The sequence below is a fragment of the Equus caballus genome, chromosome 6 (assembly GCF_041296265.1).
Source record: "Equus caballus isolate H_3958 breed thoroughbred chromosome 6, TB-T2T, whole genome shotgun sequence".
In the NCBI taxonomy this organism is placed as follows: Eukaryota; Metazoa; Chordata; class Mammalia; order Perissodactyla; family Equidae; genus Equus; species Equus caballus.
Window position 1 is genome coordinate 47,559,372 of NC_091689.1, and position 8,089 is coordinate 47,567,460.

The window sequence follows — 8,089 nt, forward strand, 5'->3', positions numbered from 1 at the left end:
CACAAAGCACTAGTACCTCCTCAAACTCGCCCTGCTCTTTGTTGCCTCTGTGTCTTTGCACGTGCTGTTACCTCTGCCTAGTGTGTCCTTTCCCGTTTGTGTGCTTTGCAATCTTCTACGTATCACTGAAGACCCAGTTCCAATGTTGCCTCTTCCAGGAAGTCTTCTGCGCTCTGTCACCCATGTTTACACTTCCATCACAGTACTTCCTACTAGACCGTGGTACTTGTCTGCCTCCACCACCAGATTTGCTGTGTCCTCAGCAACTCACATAGGTCCTGGCACATGGTAGGGGCTCCGTAAATGGTGAGTGAGGCGACGTGTGCCTCTCACACCGAGAGACGACTTATGGGTAGGAGGGGAGAGGAGAGCTGCTCTGGTGGCCCACTGGCCTGGGTGGTCAGTGCACAGAGGACAGAGGTGGCTGAGCAGGGCCTGCCTGGATGCCATGCTGACGTTTCCATGTCTGTGGCAATACCATGTGGGAGGCAGCCCTCCCTGTTCAACCTGGGTACTTCAGTGGCTCAGGGTGATGTCTCAATAGGTAGAGACTTCAGACATTGGAAAGCCTTAGCTCTCAGAGGGGGATGAGAGTTTCTGGTTTATGGTCTTGAATTTCAGTGAGTTCATCCCTCTCTCTTCCCTTTTGCCGTCCCTTCTAGTCCTTACCCCCTCCTGGTCTCAGAGACCACAGCTTCCCATGCAAAAGAGCGGAAGCCAAGGGGATCCCATTATTTCTGTTTGTCCTTGGAGCTCCCTACACTGTGGCTGAGACTCAGGAGTCAGGGTCTTTTTTCACCTCCAGTTCAAGCCCCAGCTCCAGAGAGCAAGTGGGGGAGAGGGCAAGCTTGCTGTGAACTCTATCCCCACCCCCTTGATGTACACACATCTGCAGACTGCCAAATGGCAACATAAAGTCTTTCTCTTGGCATCTGCCCAGCCTTGGCCTGACTCTCGGCCTTCCTGGGTCATCTGTCTCTGGGACCAAGCAGGGGTTTCTTCTGAAATGCACCATTCTACATCAGTTTCCTGGAGACTCCAGAATCAGAACCACTGGCCACTGATTATCTTATAGGTGTAAACTTTCCTGTCCCTCCTCTTCACTCTCAGCGTCTGACACCCCAGATCCCAGTCCCTAGTTACCACCATCTCCTTATATGACAGTTGGGCAGGTAGACGTGTCATGGTGGAGTGGGGGTATAAGTAGGAGTCTGGAAGCTTGGAGAAGACCTTGAATTCCTTGTGCTACCGCATGTGCCCAACTACTGCTCTTGCTTGTTGGCCCACTCTCCCTCCCTCAATCTCTCTGTCTCTGCCTCTTTATTTACCTCTCCCTCCCTCTCCTTCTCTCTCTCTCTCTCTCTCTCACACACACACACACACAGAGGAGATAGAAATCAGGAGTGAGGCAAGATGCCAACCCCAGTCATGCAGAGAAAGGGCAGCAGGCAGGAGTGCAAGTGGGTTTTATGTTGTTACTCAAGATCTCCTGGAAGGATGTTCCCTAACCTCCTTCACAGAAGCTGGCAAAGCCTCAGGATGTCAGGCCTTGGGCAGGGTTTCCAATTTACCTGTTTCCATTTAATTTGAAATGGCAAACACGTCTCTTTTCGGCCTAACACCGATCTTTCTTTCTGTACTAGATGGCTGTTATCCTCTTAAGTCCACCCTTCACAGTGAAAATTAATTAGCTTCCTGAAAGGTGTGTGAGGAAAATATCCGCCCTTGGGAAAAGCCATGCTGGAGAGGCAGATATGGTAGCCACCAGTTCAAGAACAAAGTGTGTTCTTCTGTCACCAGACCAGAAACCTGAAAACTCACCTCTGTGCCTTCTGCACAGGTGGACACACATACACCAGTGGCATGCAACGGCAGCATGCTCTGCCTTCTTCACGAGTCTCTATTCCGCCCTGCCACCTTCAGGCTGATGCACCAATCAGCGAGGATTCTGAAACCTCCATTTCCCCTCCCACCAGCCTCCACCCTGGGGGCTTTGTTGGGGTAGGTCAAGAATGACAAACATCCTCCTGGTTTTCTAGGAGTTACGGAGGATCTCATATTCCCTTCAGATTTTAATCTCCATGTTGAGGGCTCCAGAAAGTTTGTCTCCTGGACCCCCCAGGCTTATCACAACTCAGGGCTCCTCTGGACTGTGTGTCGATCTGGTGAATCCCTCAGACCCTGGGATGTTTATAAGCATGAGGTTGAGTTTGCATCCACTGTGTTCCTCTGTGCACTGTGGGTGCAGGTTTCCTGGATGCCACCTCCCTGGGAATCCTCTCCTCACCCAGCTTCCTGCTGAGGGCTCACAGTGAGCTCCCTCCTGGGAGGGAGGAAGAGCAGGAGGAAGGGAGATAGGTTCAGAGGGAGATGGGTGAGCCCCTGGCGGGTGGGCGCATCTGACAGACAGAGAGGAGGAGCTGGCATGCTTATTTTCACAGCGCTGGTGTCACTGCATCTCTTGTGGCACCATGCTGTCGCTCCCTTAAAATACCCCTGTCTTACAGGAAAAGGACAGATGAGGGTTTAAATTTAGAGACTGTGGGTAGGAGGGGGGATAGGGACTCTGGGATGTGGTGGAGCTGGCTTTGTCAGAAAAGGCGTAGGAAACCCACGATGCCTGGGTGAAGATTCTGATCCATGAGGATAAGGGAACGCCTGCCCAAACGTCCAGTCTCAAAGGCCTGACCCGAATTTCTCAAGTCCTCACCCCAGCTCTACAGCCCTCTCCCACCACTCCCCACCTCAGATGTGGTCTTTTTCCCTTAAGCACATGTACATTGGGATTATGCTGCCCTTTGTCAATAGGCTGCAGGGTGGCTGGCTCTGCGGAGAAGAGGCTGTTACGGGCAAAAGCAACATTTGAGAAAACCTCTGATTTTTAGTTAGGCCACTGGAGGGCCTTTATTCCTTTATTCCGTGGCACTGCAGAGAGGGCAAAGTCCAAAAGGCAGGAGGCAGTGAAGAGAGATGACAGCTGGGCAAAGCCCCAGGGTACCAGGGACTTAGTAGGGCACCACTTACCAAGGTGGACTTAGGCTGCTCATGCTACCTTGTCCCCTGAAAGTTTAGCAGCCCCCTCACAGGCCATTGGCCAGTGACCCTCTACCTCAGGGCCCTACTCTTGATATGCCACCGTGTCACTATGAGGAAATCCTAAAGCACCTAAAGCGGGGCACCTCTTGTTGGGTGAGGTGGTGGGGAGGAGGGAATGAGGAAGGCTTTGCTGTCCGCTCTGTCTGCGTTCAGATCCCAGCAACTTAGTGTTTGGTCTTGGTCTTTAACTTCTCTAAGCTTTGGTTCCTCACCTCAAAAGGGGAAATGCTGACTCAAAGCGTTGAGTGAGGCTACTTTGTCTGAAGTAGATCAGAGTCGGCATATTACATGTTAGCTATCATTAGCATTATTGGGAGATGGACAAAACCATTCCTAGCCCCAGTGACAATGGGGTCTTTAAAAGCATGAAATCTTGGGGATGGCAGGATCCCTGAAGTTCCTTCCATCCAAAGCCCAGGCAGCACAGGTCTGTGGTTTTGAACATATGCTTTGGAGTCAGACACACCTGGGGCTGTTTTCACCTTAGCAGCTGACAGAAGCTTATTCTGGCTAATGCCCCTGGGAGAGTGACTATTTTATGGTTGCCAGGCTGATCCAAACAGGCACAAGGTTGTTTTTAATAGATGGGGGCTTTAGCAACAGGAGCTGCTCAGGTCTTAGTAAGCAAGAGCTCACAGTCTTTTGGGTGCTGACTTATGCGTCTGATCTTAAGCTGGATGGGGAAGATGACCTGGTACCGCCATCAAGGCAAAAATAGAGACTTGTTCACCAAATAGATGGTCTTTTGGTCTCACCTCAAAATGGGCAGAACCTTGGCTATAAAGGATTTTTAGGTAAGGCATTGGTGGATAGAATAACTTCTTGCTCTGTTGTGTTTTTCAGCCAGGTTTTCATGCTGAGCCTCGAACCTCAAAAGGAGCTAAATTCCACTCTTGAGCATGTGTGTATGAACTTTGCAAAGGCCCAAGAAAGAAGGCCATGGCTGGTCAGCTTCCTACTGTCATTGTGTCATGGGACAAGGGAATGAAGTGTGGAGGGACCATATCTCAGCTCATTAACCTTGTCCACAAGCTCCCGAGAGTTCCTCCAACCATCTCAAGGTGGCCCTGGAATTGTAACAATTATAATCCTTTGGTTAATTACACAGTCCCTGGCCATGAATTTGAATCTTGGAGGCCCAGACTGTGGCTTTAGCTCCCAAGGGTAGTATATTTTTTCTAACGAAGAGATCAAAAGGATTGAGGATCCCTTATTATATATGGGATATACCATTTTCTTCTAAACTAGAGAAATAACTGAACTTACTGCAAACCCAAGGGCTCAAGAAGGAAATTAAAAAGACTCATGTCTGGAATATTCTGACTCTAAGAATCATGTTTGCTCAAGGAGTCAAGGAAGGACTGCTTAAAAACAACAGCAACAACAAAACAACATTGGATTTGGTCGTAGTCCTGGAACAGGAGAGGTGGAAATTGAAAGAAAAATAGAAGGCTGATTAATCTGGAGGAAGAGATAGATTTCATTGGGAGAAAGGCTTATGATCTTTGAAGACAGGCTAGACACATATGAAAGGAGCATGAGGTCACAGAGGCCAGGCCAAGCAGGTATGAAAGGGAAAAGGAGATTTATGTGGGTCTAATGACCCTTAGTTAGAGGATTAGAAAAGAGAGGCCATTGATGGGGCTAGAGAATTGGGTAAGACAAGAGAAGTACCAAGGGAATGCAGGACCTAATAAGTGAGGGAAATTTGCTGAGATCTAGGTGGGGGTGCAGCAGCAGTCCATCTACCCAAGACAGGATAAGGTGCAATGCAAAAAGAGATGCCCTGCTGATGTGAATTGTGAACTGGTCCAGCTGAAAGCCCTGCCGTGTGGTCAGCAGAGGTAACTACACCAGGAGAAAGTTCAGTGAGTTCACTGGGGAGGATTAGCTTGGCTAGCCCCAAACTCTCCTGTCCTGCTCTTTGATTTGACAACTGTTTCACCGCACAAATTTTTTGACCTAATAAGCTCAGCCTTCCTAAGATGGTCAAATTACTCTTCTGAGAAGGTTTAAAATTTAGCATAGACAAAGTCATGTTAAGTTTAAGAAAAGTTTAAAAATCTGGATGAATTTAAGTTAAATTAAGCTTTGCATTTTCAACTTGAAATGTTTGTTGATTTTAGATTTACGATTTTTAGTTGAAAGATATAAGATACTGCTCAAGCTTATTAACAGTTTTAGAACATTTAAGACAAATCAAACATCCTGACGTGGTAAATCAAGTAATTAGATTCACAAGAGTTGCTTATGTTTATGCAAAAGAAGGGTTTTGCATGTAAGGATTTTAAGTCTACCTTGTCAGGCAATGGAAGTGCATGAGGATAAAAAAGCAAACATATTAAGCATATGAATAGAGCCTAAAACGGTTATGGAAATTTTACTAAGTTTGTAGATGGGACTAATTGTTAAGGAAGTTTAAATCCGTTCACGTTGAGTTAAACATCCATTAAAGAACGAGTCAAAGCAATTTTTTTAAAAAAAAATTTATAAATAGAATTTCAGGATTTATAAGTTGAATTTAAAGACTTAAGCAAAACCAGATTTTATACTTACAATTTTAATCAATTAAATATTAATTTAAAACCCAGGTAACTAGAAATGGTCTTTTCCATACACATTTGGCATTAAAAATATTCACGATGGGGGGCCAGCCCAGTGGCTTAGTGGTTAAGTTCACGTGCTCTGCTTCAGGGCCTGGAGTTCCCAGGTTCAGATCCCAGGTGTGGACCTGCACACTGCTCATTGGGCCATGCTATGGCAGTGTCCCACACACAAGGTGGGGGAAGGTTGGCACAGATGTTTGCTCAGGGCCAATCTTCCTCATACACATAAAATTCACAATGATGGGGTATTTGTGGAACTTGTATCAGCTCCACAATGTTGGATCAGAATGAGTGATGGAAAGAAATCTGAGATGGAGCAGAGATGGCTTAGAGAAGACTGGAAGTAACATGAGGGAGACGGGGTCCAGGACGCAACTGAGGTGACCCCTCAAAGCTGCAGTAGAGTCCATGATAGAACAATTGAAGATTATAAGAGTCAAACAGCTATACCAACCTCTTGATTGGAAAAGTCTCTTCAATGGAGTTTAACTTCATAGTCACTGGCATGGCTTGACACTAGTGACCAGAAGGGTGGACTATTGTAGAGATTGCCAGTTGCTCACCAAACCTTGGTCCAGCACATGATGGACGTATAGCTAAACTACATTTCCCAGCCTCCTCTGCTATTAAGGTGGCCAATGACTGAGCATTAGCCAATGGAATGTGAGCATTCTGCCACACCAAACTCTTGATTGGAGAATCTTCTCCATGGAGTTTAGTCACTGGTATAGCCTGACACTGAAATCAATATTTCCTCCATTACTCTTTTTCTCTAATTACTTCTAAATCTCTCTTGTGGGTTTGGCATAGTTACACAATCTCTCACCTGCAATTCTGAAATCCACAAAGCTCTGAAAGCCAAAAGTGGTTTTTTTTTTTTTTGAGGAAGATTAGCCTTGAGCTAACTACTGCCAGTCCTCCTCTTTTTGTTGAGGAAGACTGGCCCTGAGCTAACATCCATGGCCATCTTCCTCTACTTTCTATGTGGAACGCCTACCACAGCATGGCGTGCCAAGAGGTGCCATGTCTGCACCTGGGATCTGAACCCGCGAACCCCAGGTTGCTGAGAAGCGGAATGTGTGCACTTAACCGCTACACCACCAGCTGGTCCCCCAAAAGTGTTTTTAATAAGTCTGATGCCACAATTCATTTCATGGCAAAACCTGCCCCCAACAGTTGAGGCTAATTATAGAGTTCATCGCAAAGTAAATTTTCATACATTTTGCAGAAAAAGTATCAATGTGCTTGATTCTAGGGTGCTGCCCCAAAGCTGGCTGGGGAAGATATGTAATTCACATATACTAGCACATGATGCATATACTGTATTACCTTATTAAAATCCCAAAAATTCTGAATACCAAAATATACGTGGCCCCAAGAGTTTAAGATAAGAGACTGTGGACCTGAAGAAATGTGGGGCTGCATTGTATAATATATTGTCCTAAATTCTGGGAAGACTATTTTGCATGGGCTAATAACTCATGAATTAGAGACCCAGGCTATTTCCGGCTGGTGCCTCTGCCATTTTCAACACAGCATTTCCAAGGTCACTACGTTTGGCTGGCTGCACCAAGCTAGAAAGAGCAAGAGTCAGAGGATGGGACACGTGGGATTTCACAGGTCAGGCCTGGAAGCAGAGCTTCTCATTACTGTATCTATCCTTGCACTGAATACCATATTGTTTTAAGTCCTGATGTCTGATGAAGTAAATGCTCTCACCTCGTTTTTCCTCACGATTATCTTAACTATGATTGGCTCCTTGCTCTATCAAGAGCATTTTAGAATCAGCCTGTTCAATAAATTAAAAGTTCTTAATGAGGATCAATATTGAGTTTGGGGAATTTCCTATAGAAGAATACTCTATTTATTTAGATTTTCTTTAATGTCTTCAAATAAAATTTTAGTTTTCTCCCTAAAAGTCTTACACATCTTCTGCTGGAATTAATTCTAGTATTTTATATTTTTTCTTGCTGTTATGTGTTACCTTTCTTTTTTTTCTACTATAGCCTTTGATTTTTGCCAGTGCATAGAAATAAAGTTGATTTTTACTTATTGATTTGTTTCCAAAACCTTATTAAGCTCTCTTATTAATTCTACTAATTTATCCGTATATCCTTTGGGGAGGTGGGAAGGGGGAAAGAGTGTACATAGACAATAAGTGCCCTGCAAATAAGAGGTTTTTTTCTTTTTGAATTCTTATGAAGTTGAATTGTTGAGTTCAAATCCTCTCTTTGCGCAATCCTACTTTCTTTGTTCTCCCACAGACGTTGATCCTGAAGGCAGTCCCAAGTAAACTTTGTGCATGCAAATTTCCATATTAGTTTGCTTCCCAAGGAACGCAACCTGCGACAAAAGAGTTATGTGAAATAGTCTCATAAATGTTTTTG